Here is a 15895-nt window from a genome sequence, read left to right on the forward strand (position 1 = left end):
CAGCAAAAATGTCTCTTTTTTTGACATTTTTTGCACAGATTTGCAACCTGGGACAGATAAGCTTTGGCAAAACCATAGGCACGCCAGGAGAACAAAGGAGAGGGACACTTTTTTCTAGAAGAAAGTGGGACATTGGGAGGGTTGTAACAAACAACAAGTCCATTGGCATAATCTGGAATTTCAAAGTATAGTGGCTTTTCATTGGCTGAGTTGTGATAGACCCTCATTAGCTGGGCTGTTGCTGGGGGGAGGAAAAACTTCCTTCCTCCTGCTGAGATAGTAAAGTAATATATCCACCTATAAAATCTGTCCCTTCCCTCTGGGTTTCCAATTGAGTGGTAGGGCTCCCCTTGCTGGCCACCTGACTCCATCCTAAACAAGATTCCTTTTTATGTTTTCACAATATGGCGGCCAGCCATAAGCCTACCCCATGGTTATTATCGTATTTCCAAGCACTTAGGTGAAAGACCTATGGGGAAGCTGTCAGGTGGAGAAAGCTGCTGTGTCTTGCACATCAGGATGACACTTGTGACCCAAAGTCCGTTAGGCTTCCAAGCTAAGCAGTTTCTAGCTGTGGTGACAAGTTGTCCTGAGCCATCCAACCTCAGTCTTTTCCTCCATTGACTAGGTGAGAGACAGATGACCTGGGTTTGCAGAGGAGTGTCTGATCTTCTTCTACTCAGAACCATATAACCCAAAGGGAGCTGCTTGGCTACACATGCTAATAATCTCACCAGCTGAAACATCATCCCGGCTGTCATCGGAGAAAAGGAAAAGTCAAAATTGGAGGTAGTAGCCATTAGAGTCTCTCAGGTATGGAACACAAGCGAGATGTTTATGGGACGCCTTTGGAGAAGGATAGCAGAGGTAAAACAAAAAACAAAAAACAAAAAACAGATGGGAAGTACAAATAAAACGCATCGTCTGAAGACTGTCTTACATTTCAGTATTTTTACCCATATTTTCTCTGGTCACTTAAAAAATTAAAAAGACATAATTTTGAGAACTTTTTCTCATAAGTGATAATATTCAGTGAACTTTGGATGATGTAAAAATATCTTGGAATAATACTATTCTGAACTGATTCTAAATCCTATGTTTAAGAAACTGTTGCAGTGTTAACGATCAACTTTAGGGACCTAATCAATGTAGACAGATGTGATGAATGAGTCACTTCCCCTAACTCCTTCTTAGTTTTCAATAACAAGCGTTCTTAAATTATTAGAAAGATGCGTGTCACATCATTTTGAAGCTACGGTCACTCTTCCTCTTACGGTAGAAGATATGAGGCCCATCTACATGCTACCAACAAGAAAATAAACTGCATAAACTTGCCAGAAGACTGTATTAACAGAAGCCTTAACAAGAGGCACAACAAAGACAGAGACACGATGGAAACAAACAAACAAACAAACAAACAAACAAACAAACTTGGAGTCAACCTAAATGTCCATTAATACATAATATGGATGATACGTAATTCTAATGAAATCATATGTGGCCATGAAAATAGAGAATATTTAAATAACATGAAAACGTGGTCTGCTCTCGTGTCAAGTGAAATAGCAAGTTACAAAATAACATGTATAATGTTAGCTCAATTTTTAAAAAAACAACAAAAATGTCGGTGCATGTGTGTGTATGGTATATATTGCGATATTTATAGAGAAAGACAAAGGATAGACATGGAGAGAATACTCAAATAGCTATTTTATTTCTTGGTAGTAGCACTTGGTGGTATTTTGGTTTTGTCTCTGTGTGCATAAGTTTTTGGCAATAAAATATAAAAGAAACACTGGGTGATATTTAGAATTTCATTTTGATGTCTCTATCATACGCCTTGGTGTTGATATAAAGCTATACTTATCGCCATGATTAATTCTACACATTTGCCCCCCATTCATCTCTATTTAACTCTTCTTATCCTGCTCAGGCCTTTTAGTTAAGATGGCTGCTATCTGACCAGCTGGATCCATGAATTTATTTCTTCTGTCACTGTTTATAATTAAGCTTCATTAACTATTGCTTGTGGTTAGCATTTATGATTCTATTTTTTCAAGGTTCATTAAATCATTCATTAGTCCATCTTTGCAGTATGGTTTCCCATTTCCCAAGACAGAAGATTTCAGTTTATCTTCATTGCCTTCGAGCCATATCTCCTCAAGCCATATCTCCGATTCAACAGTTATTTCTTGAGTGCCACCGAGGTCCAGAACATGACACCAGGAAGAGTGGGACTGGCGCCAAGGAACAAGACAGAACAGCGCCAAGTGCAGGGATCAAGAAAACCCAGGCGTAAGTAACCGCAATGCGGTGATTCCAAAAGCAGCATCCAAGCACCCATTCCAACTCTGGGATCCATTCTGCATCTGCCGACCTCTTATGAAACGCTCCCTTGCGCCATTCTTCTTAAAATAGCGCAAGTTAGAAATGTCGCATGATGGCAAAGTGTGATATGGTAAATCTTTAATAGATATAAATGCTCAGAAAGCAGGGACATGGTTGTAAACTGGATGGTGGTTTTTTAAGTAAAATCCAGTCTACCCACTAGGGAGCCAAATTACATAAACCATCTCTTTGTGTCCAAGTTCACTGGCTTCCCACCAAGTGTACGCCCTCGTGAATTCTAGCCACATAACCATTTTGCTTTATTTTGCAGGTGAGGAGACGGGAACACCTGACAAGAGGTACATCTTGTCTTCTTTCCCCAAAAGTCCTTGTTGAAGTCCACGTTAGGTGACAGGATTCCTGCTTCAGGGGTAGGGTCCGGATCCTTCAATATTTTCCCAACTGCAGGATTCCGTCCACTGCAGTGAGAGCTTAGGGTCTGAGCCCGGATATGAGATGGGCTCCTGAGGCTGAGTTGTCTCTGACTGCTGCCACCCCATTGAATAGATGAGAGAACAAGCCTTCTTTCTGCCTCTCTCTTGTGCGGCCTCTTTCTGCCTCTTTCTGCCTCTGTCTTGTGCGGCGATGATCGGTATCTGGTTGCCTTAGAGACTGTCAGACTTGGCATCTCTGTTTATCTGCAGAACTCTTGGTGGTTTCTCAAAACAGGTGTGGCCTGGTTGAGCATAGCGTAGCCACAAAATTTTTTTTTTTCAAGTTGCTTTGACTCTGGTGGCTTTTACCAACTTTCCGAATGTCACTCAGTCTCCCTCAAACGCTATTTGTCAAAGTTGCCGGCGAACTAGTCTCTTACCTGCTTTTCTTTCCCTCTATATTTTAAGAGATGCGATACTAGATAGAAGAAAAGCTTAGTGAAGCAAAAATCGGCTCAAAGTGACAATTATGTGCGCGTTGTGGCCTGTACATGGACTACTGGTCCTGGCCTTCTCGCTGCTGGTGTGGCTTCTGAGGTAAATTACATGAAGAAAACCAGTTCTCAATTTGTAAACTCCAGTGGGTTACAGAGCTGAGGGGGCGATCCTATCTCCAACCACCGTATATACAGCCCCAGTGCAATGGAGCTTATGACCAGTAAAGGTGTTGAAAGTATGTCAATATTGGGTCAGACGAAGCGGGGAAAACGGATCCTATCCAGCTGCACCCATATCACTCAAAATGGAGGTGGGGAGTGTCCAAACAAGAAACCCTCCAGAGAGGGGCCTGAAAATTAGCAAATATGGCAAAAGTGGGCGACGCGGAGTAGATTTTGCTGGAGAGGAAATGTTTGGAGAAAGCCATGAGGGCTGACTTCACATATGGGGAAAATAGCATAAATGCATTGGTAACCATATTCACTAAGGCACTGGAGGGGAGAACTGGGTCAAAAATGTGGACTTGAAGTGTAAAAGGCGATAGAATTCAATTCCACGGAGGCAAGGCATTCTAACCACAAGATCCCATCTGGTAGTAGTGGATGGCTGCCTTGCAACACGTGAAGATCCCCGTCCCAGGAGCCAAGGCCTGACGACCTTTTGTCAGGCTTGCTGTGGAAGGATTCTTGCACCAGGAGCGAGATTGGATTAGACCTCTCAAGTCCTCTCCAAATGTCAGATGCTATCTGTCTAATTAATTGCCATAGTGTTAGGCATTTCCCTGGGCTCTCACCTCTGTGCCATTGAAATTTGGACTCACTTCTCCTTACCTGTTAGAGAATCAAGGGGATTCACATCTTTAAATCAGCAGTCAGCAGGAATAGTGATGGTGGACTGATGAATTCCTGAGCCCTCAGCCTGATTGATTAGTGCCCCAGAGCCTTGGTTTAGAAAGATCCAGAAGACCACGAGGCCAGTCAGAGGTGAGTGCTAATACCGTGTGAAACCGGCCAGGTACCCATCTCAATTTGCTTCCTCTGAGGAAAAGAGAATTTCCTTCTTTTCTGGGTGTTTGAGTTCGGGGATGTTTTGATCTCCAGTGGCGGTGGGGGGGGGGGGGAGTTGGTGGGGAGGGTTGTTTGCTTGATTTTGAGCCTGGCGTTCAGAAATACACCATAAGGAACACTTGGGTGGCCAATCCACTCTTTTGTCTCTCACTGGTGAGAGTGCAAAATATACAGCCTACCATGGTATGTGGTTACAGCTCAGTCCCTGGTGAGATGTGTGGCCTGGCATATGCTGCTTCCCCGTGTGGGACCTCCATTCTCTCACTTCTGCAACGGACTCAGCACAATTTTACAAGCGGAGAGGACGCCAAAGAGGAAATACACGTGAAAGTACTTACTTCAGAGGCTTTGAAGCACCTTTTTCAAAATTTAGCTGGAGTTACCCAAGTCGTCCTAACTGGATGCTGTAATCTGTGTAGCATATAAAAAAAGCACATTTTTCTCACTCGGCCTGAGACATCAGAAGGAACGTGTCTTGATCCTCCAATAAGTGCTGCGGGGACACAAGTGATTGATGAGCACCACTGCTTGCCGTCTGCTCTCGTAAGTGACACAGAGCGTGAGGTCAGCGGCAGGAAAATTATGTCTTCCTCAAATTCGCAACGCTGGGTTGGCATTGATGAGCAGAGAGGCAAGGAGCGGGAACTACTAGGTGTTACCAAGTAAGCCCAACACGTGAGGCAAGTAAACCCAGAAATTCACTGGGAATGCAATTCTAAGTCCCGTGCTGTCAATTATTGGGGGGGGGGGTGCTTATTACGAAGCCTTGCTGTTTCACCAGCATTTCTGCTCTAAGGGGAAAACGTTCGTAGAGAGTGCTTCCAGGGCCAAACAGCAGAAGGAAAGTTCCCAGCAGAAGAGACACATACTTCGCAGAGCGGGATTTAGCCGAGCTTCTCACATCTCTGTGGAAATAGGACGGTGTGACCACATGGCGCTCGTAATCTGTCGATAAATATTTTGTTGTGTGCCGCAGGTCTTTCCTGCATAACACCGAGTCTGAATTTTTCTTTTTGTGTTTGTTTGCTTTACGCACAGTCGCAGAAAATACGTAGCCACAAAGCTTCGCTCTGTTTTCAAAAGTGCAGTCAGAATGTTACACTTCTAAATTGTGGCAACAGGGTAAGACACACCCCTGAAGACGGGGAGCTTTACACCTTCGCAAGAAAACAGAGAAACCAAGATACTTTGTGAGAGCTTGTGCATAGCAAGAAAAACATGTCCCAGCCTTGAAAGGCCATCTTAGGCGGGTGAGCAGGACCGCCCCATCACAAAACCAAGGTGCTGCTTTGGCCTCATTCGCTCTCCCCCTTTTTACCCCATGGACACCTGAGACTTTGACCTTCTTCACACGGCACAGAGTTTCCACGGGATTCTCCCAGCTCTACCTGCTTCCAGTAGCCTCAGGCTCAAATATGTCCCGACATCGGAGAATCTCCCTGTGGTCCCTTCTTCGAGGGCACGATTCTCTAGCGATGGGAACCAGCCCTGACAAGCCGTCCGTGTTCCTTAACCTTGATTATGGCAACTATTTTCGGTACCTGCTTTTTTCTAGAAGTGAACTTCTAGGGACACAGTCTTACGTGAGAGGAGTGATTTTAGCTGCAGAGATTATATGCCTAATGGCAAGCTGACAGAAGTAATAAGTTGCGGACAAAACTCTGGGACCTATAAAATCAGACCATACAGAATGCTGCCCACCTTGTCCCAGCAAGGCTTTAGCCCTGGGGCAGCAGATACACTCTTGCACTCTTACAAGCTCCTGATTTGGCACTTTGCCAAGGAAAAGGGCGAGGCTTTTGTGTGGACGTTCACCCAGGTCCCCTGCTTATGAGTGCCAGGCTTTTAAACTGTGGGCCTTTATGAGTAAAAGTAGAAAATAATATCTTGGCACACAGCGCTCTCAGTTGGTTTCTCTCTCTGCCTCCATATCTATTAAACTGTTACTGATGTATAACCATGGCAACTGAAAACTGGGCTTCAGTTGATGCATTTGGGCATTCAATCATTCATTAATTAGTTTTAATTATTTAAGCTTGTGTTCCACAAATGCTTCTTGAGCATTTACCCTCGGTGAGGCAGTAGGCCAGTCGCTGGGGATTTAGAGGGAACAAGGCCCTATCTGCTTTCCAGAAGCTTGCAGACCACTGGATAGATAGAAACGAACAGTAACTAACGTGCAGTTGTGGGGCGCCTGGGAGGCTCAGTCGGTTAAGCATCCGTCTCTTGGTTTCGGCTCATGGTCCGTGAGTTCTAGCCCTGCATCGGGCTCTGTGCTGACAGTGAAGAACCTGCTTGGGCTTCTTTTCCTCTCTCTCTCTCTGCCCCTCTCTCGGTTCGCTCTCTCTGTCTCTCTCAAAATAAATAAATAAACTTTTAAGGGGAAAAAAAATTGCAGTTGCATGAAGTTCAGAGCACAATGGAAACTTAGGCGGGGGTACCCAGAACAGTGGTACAAGGTCAGGAGAAGCTTCATAGGTGACACAGTATCTAAGTTGAGTCCTGAAAGATGCAGAAAGGGGCAGCCTATGAAGACAGACCAAAGGGCTGCATTCTGTGCAATGAATTCAGCCTGAAGGTGGGAGACATCAGATTAGACGGCAGGAATAGTGAGCTTTGTTAATATGACCGGACAGAGTGTGGGAGATGGAGAACTGATGGAGATGAATTTGTAGCAAACAGTCATGCAGAAGATCACACTGGATCTTGCAGTCTTTTGGTTTCATTTATAGCCAAAAGCCTGGCTGGATAGAATGCCTCAGAAGGTGCCACTTGAATGACAAGGGCCATAGAATTATAATGTTGGAAGGAGTTCAGGGGTCATGTAATACAACACCTGCCCCCAGGGCCTACGTCCTCTGCATAATATCTAGGGCACACCTCCAATGAGGAGGAGTCCGCTCCCTGACAAAGCAGCCCTCTCTCTCCAAGTCCAAGGGTCTGCACTGGTCTTTCCTCTTGCTTTAAAGAAAGATGATTTGATGGTCCCTGCCTTCAAAGGGGTTACATTTTAATGACTGTGTGAATGACGCATTAATTGCTACATAGAATAACCTGGAAATAATCACACAGATAATAACATAGTAGACTAGGGTGAGCAGGTTTTATTTTTTCTTATTTCTATGACTTAGGATACAAAAGAGGACAAGACACTGTCCTTGCCATTAAAGAATTTATGGTGTAGGGGCGCCTACGGGCTCAGTTGGTTAAGCGTCCAACTTCAGCTCAGGTCATGATCTCACAGTCCTTGAGTCTGAGCCTCACATTGGGCTCTGTGCTGACAGCTCGGAGCCTGGAGCCTGCTTCAGATTCTGTGTCTCCTTCTCTCTGTGTCCCTCCCCTGCTCGCACTGTGTGTGTCTCTCTCTCTCAAAAATAAACATTAAAATTTTTTTTTAAATAATTTATGGTGTAAAGGCAAAAATACATAAGAAATCACTGCACACCTGTTAGAATGGCCAGAATCTAAAACACCGACAAGACCAAATATTGGAACAACAGGAACTCTCATGCGTTGCTGGTGGGTACGAAGTACAGCCACTTCGCTATACAGTTCAGTAGTTTCTTAAAAAATGAGACATATCCGGGGCGCCTGGGTAGCTCAGTCAGTTAAACGGCCGACTTTGGCTCACGTCATGATCTTGCGGTCCGTGAGTTCGAGCCCCGCGCCGGGCTCTGTGCTGACAGCTCAGAGCCTGGAGCCTGTTTCAGATTCCGTGTCTCCCTCTCTCGGACCCTCCCCCGTTCATGCTCTGTCTCTCTCTATCTCAAAAGTAAATAAGCGTTAAAAAAATTCAAAATGAGACATATCCTTACCGTATGATGTAGCCATCATGCTCCTTGGCATTTACTCAAAGGAGTTGAAACTTACGTTCACACAAAAACCTGTACACGGATGTTTATAGCAGTTTTATCCATCATTACCAACACTCGGAAGCAACCAAGATGTGTTTCGGTATATGAACAGGTAACACACTGTAGTACATTTAGACAATGAAACTTTCTTCAGCACTAGAAAGAAATAAGGGATCAATAAGCCATGAAAAGACAGGGAGGAACCCCAAACACATATTACTAAGTGAAAGAAGTCAATTAGAAAAGGCAACATACTATATGACTGTAACTGTAAGACATTCTGGTAAAGGTGCCATGAAGACTAAAAACTCAGTGGTTGCCAGGGTCCAGGAGAAGTGAGAGATGAACCACAGAAGCTTTTGAGGGCAGGGAAAATACTCTGTACAGCGGATACGTGTTGGTACACGTTTGTCCAAGCCCGTAGAACGTACAACACTCAGCGAACCCTAATGTAAACTATGAACTTTGGGCAATAGTGATGTGTCAATGTAGTTTCATTAATTATAACAAATGAACCACTCTGGTGGGGGATGCTGATAACAGGCCAGCCTGTGCCCATGTGGAGGCAGGGGCATCTGGGAAATCTCTGCACCTTCTGCTCAATTTTGCTGTGAAACGAAGACTATTCTAAAAACTAAAAGAAAAGAAACAATAAGGGAAAACATGTAAGTAGAGTTAGTTCAGGAATTCTGGGCAATGCCTTTCAGGACTGAGTGGAGGCTGAGAGAAGAGAAGGGAAACTTAACTAAAAAAAAAAAAAAAAAAAAAAAGAGTAAATGTGAGCTACGTAGGAACAGGGTCAATTAAACAAACCTGTTGACTCTGGAGTCTAGTTGCTACGTCTCTCTCTTTTTTTTTTTAATGTTTATTTATTTATTTTGAGAGAGACAGAGAGAGTGTGAGTGGAGGAGGAGCAGAGAGAGAGAGAGAGGAAGAATCCCAAGCTGACTCCGTGCTGCCAGCGCAAAGCCCACGCGGGGCTCGAACACACAAAACTGGGAGCTGATGACCTGAGCCGAAACCAAGAGTCAGAGGCTTAACCGACTGAGCCACCCAGCCGCCATGTTGCATCTCTTTTGAGTGAGGGTCAGGGCCTTTCCACTGGGTTTGGGATGAATCCCGTCCTGCCTGGAGTTTGTGTACTGGATATCACACCAATCAAATACCATTTTGGAGACCTAGGCATAGGAATCACGTGATACCTTTCATAAAGAAAATCACCCTCCATTATTTAACGCATGTCCATACACTTTGAAGCTGTTTCAACAGAGTACATTTTTATAGTAGGGATATTCCGTAAATGATACCAAAACTATGGAGATTGGAGACAGTCCTTTAACCCAGATACCGTGATAGCCAGGAAAGGGAGATTTTAGGAGCAAATGAGATTTGAAGAGCCTATCATAGCACGTCCTACAGAAAGCTGTTCATAGACCTCACTCTGTACCTCCTTTTTTTTAAAATTTTCATTGTTTTTTTTTTAAATGTGAGTACAGATGGCACACATTACATTAGTTTCAGGTGTACAACATGGTGATTCGATAATTCTATATATTATGCCATGTTCACCACAAATGTAGCTCCTACCCGTACCCAGACAGCATTGTTATAATGCCACTGACTATATTCTCTATGCTCTACCCTTTGTCCCCATGAGTTACTCATTTCACAACTGGAAGCCTGTATCTCCCACTCCCCTTCACCCATTTGGCCCATCCCCTACACCCATTCCTCTGGCGACTACCCAGTTCATTCTGTTTTTATAGGTCTGATCCTGTGTACCTCCTTTTATTTTCATTTTGGGTATAAACTATTGCTCAGTCTCCCTCCCATACCCATAAGTCTTTTTGGGGTTTTTAGGACGAGGTATATGTGGTCAAAATTAGCATAGGGTTTCAAGATCTTAACTCGGTTCTTCTGTCTCAAGAGTAATTTTTTTTCTACAGATGTTTAGAAAAATCAGCACAATTTGTGCCTTCTATGGCAGGGATCCCTCCTCTTCTTGAGAAATCCAGCTCTTCTACTCTAGTATATGGCCTTTGGGGTTATGTATGTCTTTTGCCAGATCAGAACTCTGGTCTTGTTCCAGAGCTCTCTGGCTTCACTGGGTGCCGCTACCTTGGATTCATTTCCTAGAGCTTCTGTAACAAATCACTAAAAATTAGTGATTCAGGCAAAACTACTTTAATATCTTATGATAATGTGTCCCCACTGGAGGCTTTAGGGGAAAATCTGTTTCCTTTTCCAGATTCTAGAAGTTACTTGCATTCATTCCTTGGTTTGTGGCCTCTTCTTTCATCTTCAAGGCCAACACTATAGCATCTTTGTCTTTCTCTTCCCTCCTCTGCCCCCTTTCTCTCTCATTTTTATAAGTAAATGTAAAAATGTGCAAGTCTATGCCCTTCAGCCAAAGTAAAATCATTCTAGAGGGCACGAAGTGACATCTGACCCTCATATTTAGCATCAGTCTGTGCCTCCGTAGCAGCCTTTTCTCCAACATCTGCTTCTCTGAGTAAGTCAGTAGGCATTTGCAGAACTCCGGAAGCAGGTCCCAGAGTTCTTATATATGGCATCACATTCCTAAAGATTGGCCACACTACAAACTGTCTGCATCGTTATTTCTGTCCCAGCCAATCCATCGGTCCACTGGGAATTAGGAAATATGTAGTAAGTTCCCATTATACTGCCAGGTACTCTGCTGTATTGTGGTGAACAATACAGATGTTTGAGAATTACCAGTAGAAAGCAAGGAGCGAGGCACAGTTACTTATCAGGCATACCTGGAAGAACAGACTGCAAAATAACATAATGCAAAGGAGTGAAGGTGGGAGCCTGCCTGTAGCACTATATTCGCTGTGCTACATTAACCAGATTTGCTGCTCAAGAATAACAAATAAGAATTAAAAGACTTAGACCTGGCATTCAGAAAGTTTTCAGGGTAACTGGGCAGACAGTGTTAGGCATAAAATGACATGAGAAGAATTCATCAATTACAAGCATAAGTCAAGAGCAGGAACAAAGGCACAGAAGGAAGAACCCTCTAACAGATCGGGAGAGTCATTGGGGAAAGAACTGGTGGGAGCAGTAATGGAAAGATGCGAGGCAATACGCAGTGGGAGCAAGGGAAGAGTTCCACACCGAGGAAAGAGCTTCCGATGTAAGGAAAGAATGTCTGGTGCTTGGAGAAAACCATTCTTCCAAGTGGACCCGCAAGGGTGCTGACAAATCTATATGAAAGTTGTTGCATAAATGTCAAGTATAGTTACAAAATGTGTGCTTCTTAAGAGATGGGACTTTGTCTTATTTACCGTTCCAGCAGTGGAACCCAAAGTAATGCCTGGCACAGGAGACGTAATTGGCACGTGTTTCTTGAATGAATAAGTAAAATAATGAATGACTACAAAGGGATCAGTAAGTGATGGAAGAAAAACTCCTTCCGTCCTTTGCCTCAGCAGGTCCCTCAATATATTGTGCTCAGCTTTTCCGAGTTTGGTCCCTTAGAACTGGGAATCTCTTTTAGCCGTTGTCACAATCAACTGGGGCTCTTAAGATGGGTTTTGTTCTGTGAATAAATTGAACCCCGTGACACTGTTCCTCCATAGAGCAATTTTCCATCTGTCAGGCAGGGAACCTCAAATGGGAGACAATGGCAGTGACAGAATTAGAAGAGTCTTTTCCCATTGTCTCTGCTGTTCCCCGAAAGTTTATGCCAGAGCACCCCCACCTTTGTCCAGTGCTATATCCCTTCATGATGAGAAACCAAGATGGCCCTTGACTCCATGGGGCAATTCCCCAGCAAGGGGCAAAGAAAGAAAACAGAAATGAAACGAAGGCTGGGACAAGAAGGGGCAGGAGGGTAGCAGTAACAATGTGAACATGAAATAAAGCTGTGGCCTCCTGGGTCCCTCACCTCCAGAGTATATTCCCCAGCAGGCTAGGCAAGGGCAGTTGGACATGGCTTTGAGGGTGAGCCCCAGAATGTGTGTTGTTGAGTGGAGTCTCAGGCTGTAGGGCCCTTTGTCTGAACAGAAGGAGTGCTGAGGAGACATGCTTATCATGGAAGGTGGCAAAGAATCTAATATGGGAAACTAATCATGGAGGTCCATGAGGGAAAGTGAGCTGAGAAGGCTGGAGGGGATGGAAAGAGGAGATCATAAAGGGATCCTTCCAGGAGAAAGACCAAATTTCTGACAGACATTTACTTGATCTCCCTCTCTCTAGAGTGAGGGATGAATGGCTAACTAAATGACCCTGTTAAATATTGAATATTTAGGAAAAGGAGGTAGCAGGCCCAACACAAATGGACTCAGAGCTTGCACTTGGCTCTGGCCTTGGAACAGCTTTCATCTCTTGGGTGGACTCAAGTTAGAAGTTCGATCCATAATGGTGCTTGCATTTATTTATTTATTTATTTATTTATTTATTTATTTATTTACGTATGTATGTATGTATTTATTTACTTACTGACTTGCTTATTTATTTATTTATTTATTTATAGAGCAGGAGAGAAGGGCAGAGGGAGAGAGGGAATCCCAAGGAGGCTCCACACTCAGTGCAGAGCTTTGAGGCAGACCTCAATCCCACGACCCTGGGATCGTGACCTGAGTCAAAACCAAAAGTAAGATACTCAACTGACTGAGCCACCTGGGTGACCCCATGACGGTGTTTTAAAGGGTCTATAACTTTGCCTATCTTGGTTTTCTTACTTTTTTCCTATAACTTTTATACATTTCTAAAAATTTTTTTTTTGACGCTTATTTTTGAGAGTTGGAGAAAGACAAAGCACAAGCAGGCGAGGGGCAGAGAGAGAGGGAGACATAGAAACAGAAGCAGGCTCCAGGCTCCGAGCTGTCAGCACAGAGCTCGATGCAGGGCTCAAACCAATGAACCATGAGATCACGACCTGAGGCAAAGTTGGATGCTTAACTGACTGAGCCACCCAGGCGCCCCTAAACATTTTTAATAAAAATTCAATTATGTAGAATTATTTAATTAAACTCCTTCCCAAGGAAAAAAGAAGGAGGTCCAATGAAGTCTCAGCCAGTCTTGTGCATTTTGTTGTGTAGTGAGTCTCTCTCTGCCCAAGTCTCTTTTTCCATTAATTGTCCTGGCTGACTAAATTCAGTGTTTTCCTCCCAATCACCACACACTCATGTGACTTTCAGAATGATTCTTCCTTTTTTTTTTTTTTTTTAACTAAAATGAGTATCATTGCCAGTCTAAATTTTCAAATAAAATAGCCTGGAATCATTTTAATTAGAAAATAGGTAGCCTGGAGGTACACTGTAAACATTTACATTATGAAACCCAACAAGAGGATGAAACAAAAAGAGTTTAAGCCTCCCAGTGAGGAATGTTCTACGTGAGATCTTTGTCTTTGCACCCTGAAAGCTTGGGAGAGCTCAGGGAAGTGGCTGCAGTTCATCTGTTCCCCAAGTGTACTATTTGTACTGTATTACGTGAGGTTTGGGAATGGTGTCACCGAAAGGAGCCGATGAACAAGGGAATGCAGTGAGTTTGCTTGGTTCAGGGACAATCTAGAAAGCAGAGCTTCAAGGACGCCCCAATACTCTTTCTGTGGCCACAATTACACAGCGCATCTACTCAACACGTTATTAGTTCAAAAGACACACTCATTTGAGAGCCTCAGTGGGTTATAAGGGGGTAACTCCTGTTGTGCTTCCCAGGATAAAAGGAGAAAATAAGACTCTAGGAGTAAGGGAACACCTGGGTTCCCAAAACACACTGACAAGGTTCATATCCCTGCTCTATTGAACAACCAACTCACATAAAAATTGAAGCAAATGCTTTGAGGCATTACATGATGTTCCTATTATCTTAGTTTGCCCCTTTATAAAATGGTAAAGATAACAATGCTTATGCTGTAAGTTTATTGTGAATATTACACATGAAAACACAGAGCTTAGATGTAATTAGCATTCAATAAAGCTTAGCTATCATTATTATTAATCACCCCAATAAGATTTCTTGTATAAGAGGTTTTGTATTATCGGGTTACTTGGAACTCTATATCATGATTTTCTACTTATTTTCAGTAAACAGAAAGCTTTAAGAGAACTCTTTCAATATAAAAAGGCTTCTAAATCCCTGTCCTCTGTCCCATTAGGCTGTAGGAAAAGAATTAGATGACCCCTTACCAAGTTTTTAGGATGGATTACATTATGCCACTGAAAGTGACGCATGCAAGCGTAATATAGAAACGGCATTGATCAAGGACAACTTTCCAAGGACCTTAGTGGACTTACATCTTGGTCACATTTGGCCCAAAGATAGCATTTAAAAATGGGAAACCAGTTAACGGCTGCCTCTTATACTCTGCTCACTCTCATTTAAAAAAAAAAAAAAAGGAAGCTATCATAAGCGGAATTGAAACTTGCAAAGCAAGTTAACTAATATGTGAGGCTAACACATGGGTTCTAAATTGTTCAACCTAATATGGACAGCCCATACTCCCATCGCTTTCTCTCGAAACTATCCCTGATTAGGACTCTGTCCCATCTGTATCTTATTAACATTTCATTTCCAAATGGCCCTGTCTGGCTAAGTCACCTACCAGCCTCTTTTCCGAGGGCTTCCGTATGTAGATTGCTCCTCATCCACGTCACTTGAAGAGTCACAGTATCTAAGAGTCTGTTTATTCTCTCTTCACAAGGAATTGGTTGTCAGAGTTCACAAGATGTATATTCTGTTCCTGAACTGAGGACAGCTTCGGGTGCTACCTACTGGTCTCTGGCCAGCCTTCCAATCCATTCGCCATACTGCAGCCAGCAGGATTATGTAAAAATGGATTCTTACCTAGTTACCTTCTGTAAAACCTTAAATGTTTGAAAGAAACAAACTATTGGATACATACGCCATTATCTTCTTTATCCATTCATCAACTGATAGACACTTGGACTACTTCCATATCTTGGCTACTGTAAATAATGCTGCTATAAACATAGGGGGGCATGTATCCCTTGGAATTAGTGTTAGTGTTCTGTAAATACCCAGTAGTGTGACAGCTGGATGGTAGGGTATGTCTATTTTTAACTTTTTGAGGAACCTCCATGCTGTTTTCCAGAGTGGCTCTACCAGTTTGCATTCCCACCAACAGTGCACGAGGGCTCCTTTCTCTCCACGTCCTTGCCAACACTTGTTGTTTCTTGTGTTGTTGATTTTAGCCATTCTGACAGGTGTGAGGTGATATTTCATTGTAGTTTTGATTTGTATTTCCCTGATGATATATGTATATGTGTATGTATATATATATATACACACACATGTGTATGAATATAGAATGTAATTCTATAGAGAGAGAGAATATATAGAGAGAACATATATGTATGTACATGTACAATGTTCATATACATATGTGTATATATACACATGTGTGTATACATATATACACATATATACATATGTGTGTGTATATGTGTGTATACATATATACACATATATACACATATGTATACACATATACATATACATATATACATATATACATATATACACATATGTATACACATATGTATATATATGTATATATGTGTATATATGTATATAGAATGTAATTCTATATACATATGTATATACATTCTATATACATTAACATTCTATATACATATATGTACATGTATGTGTGTATATATGTACATATGTATATAGAATATTATATTCATATATTCTACACATTCTGTATTCATATATATGT

Source organism: Felis catus, chromosome D1 (genome assembly GCF_018350175.1).
Source record: "Felis catus isolate Fca126 chromosome D1, F.catus_Fca126_mat1.0, whole genome shotgun sequence".
NCBI lineage: Eukaryota > Metazoa > Chordata > Mammalia > Carnivora > Felidae > Felis > Felis catus.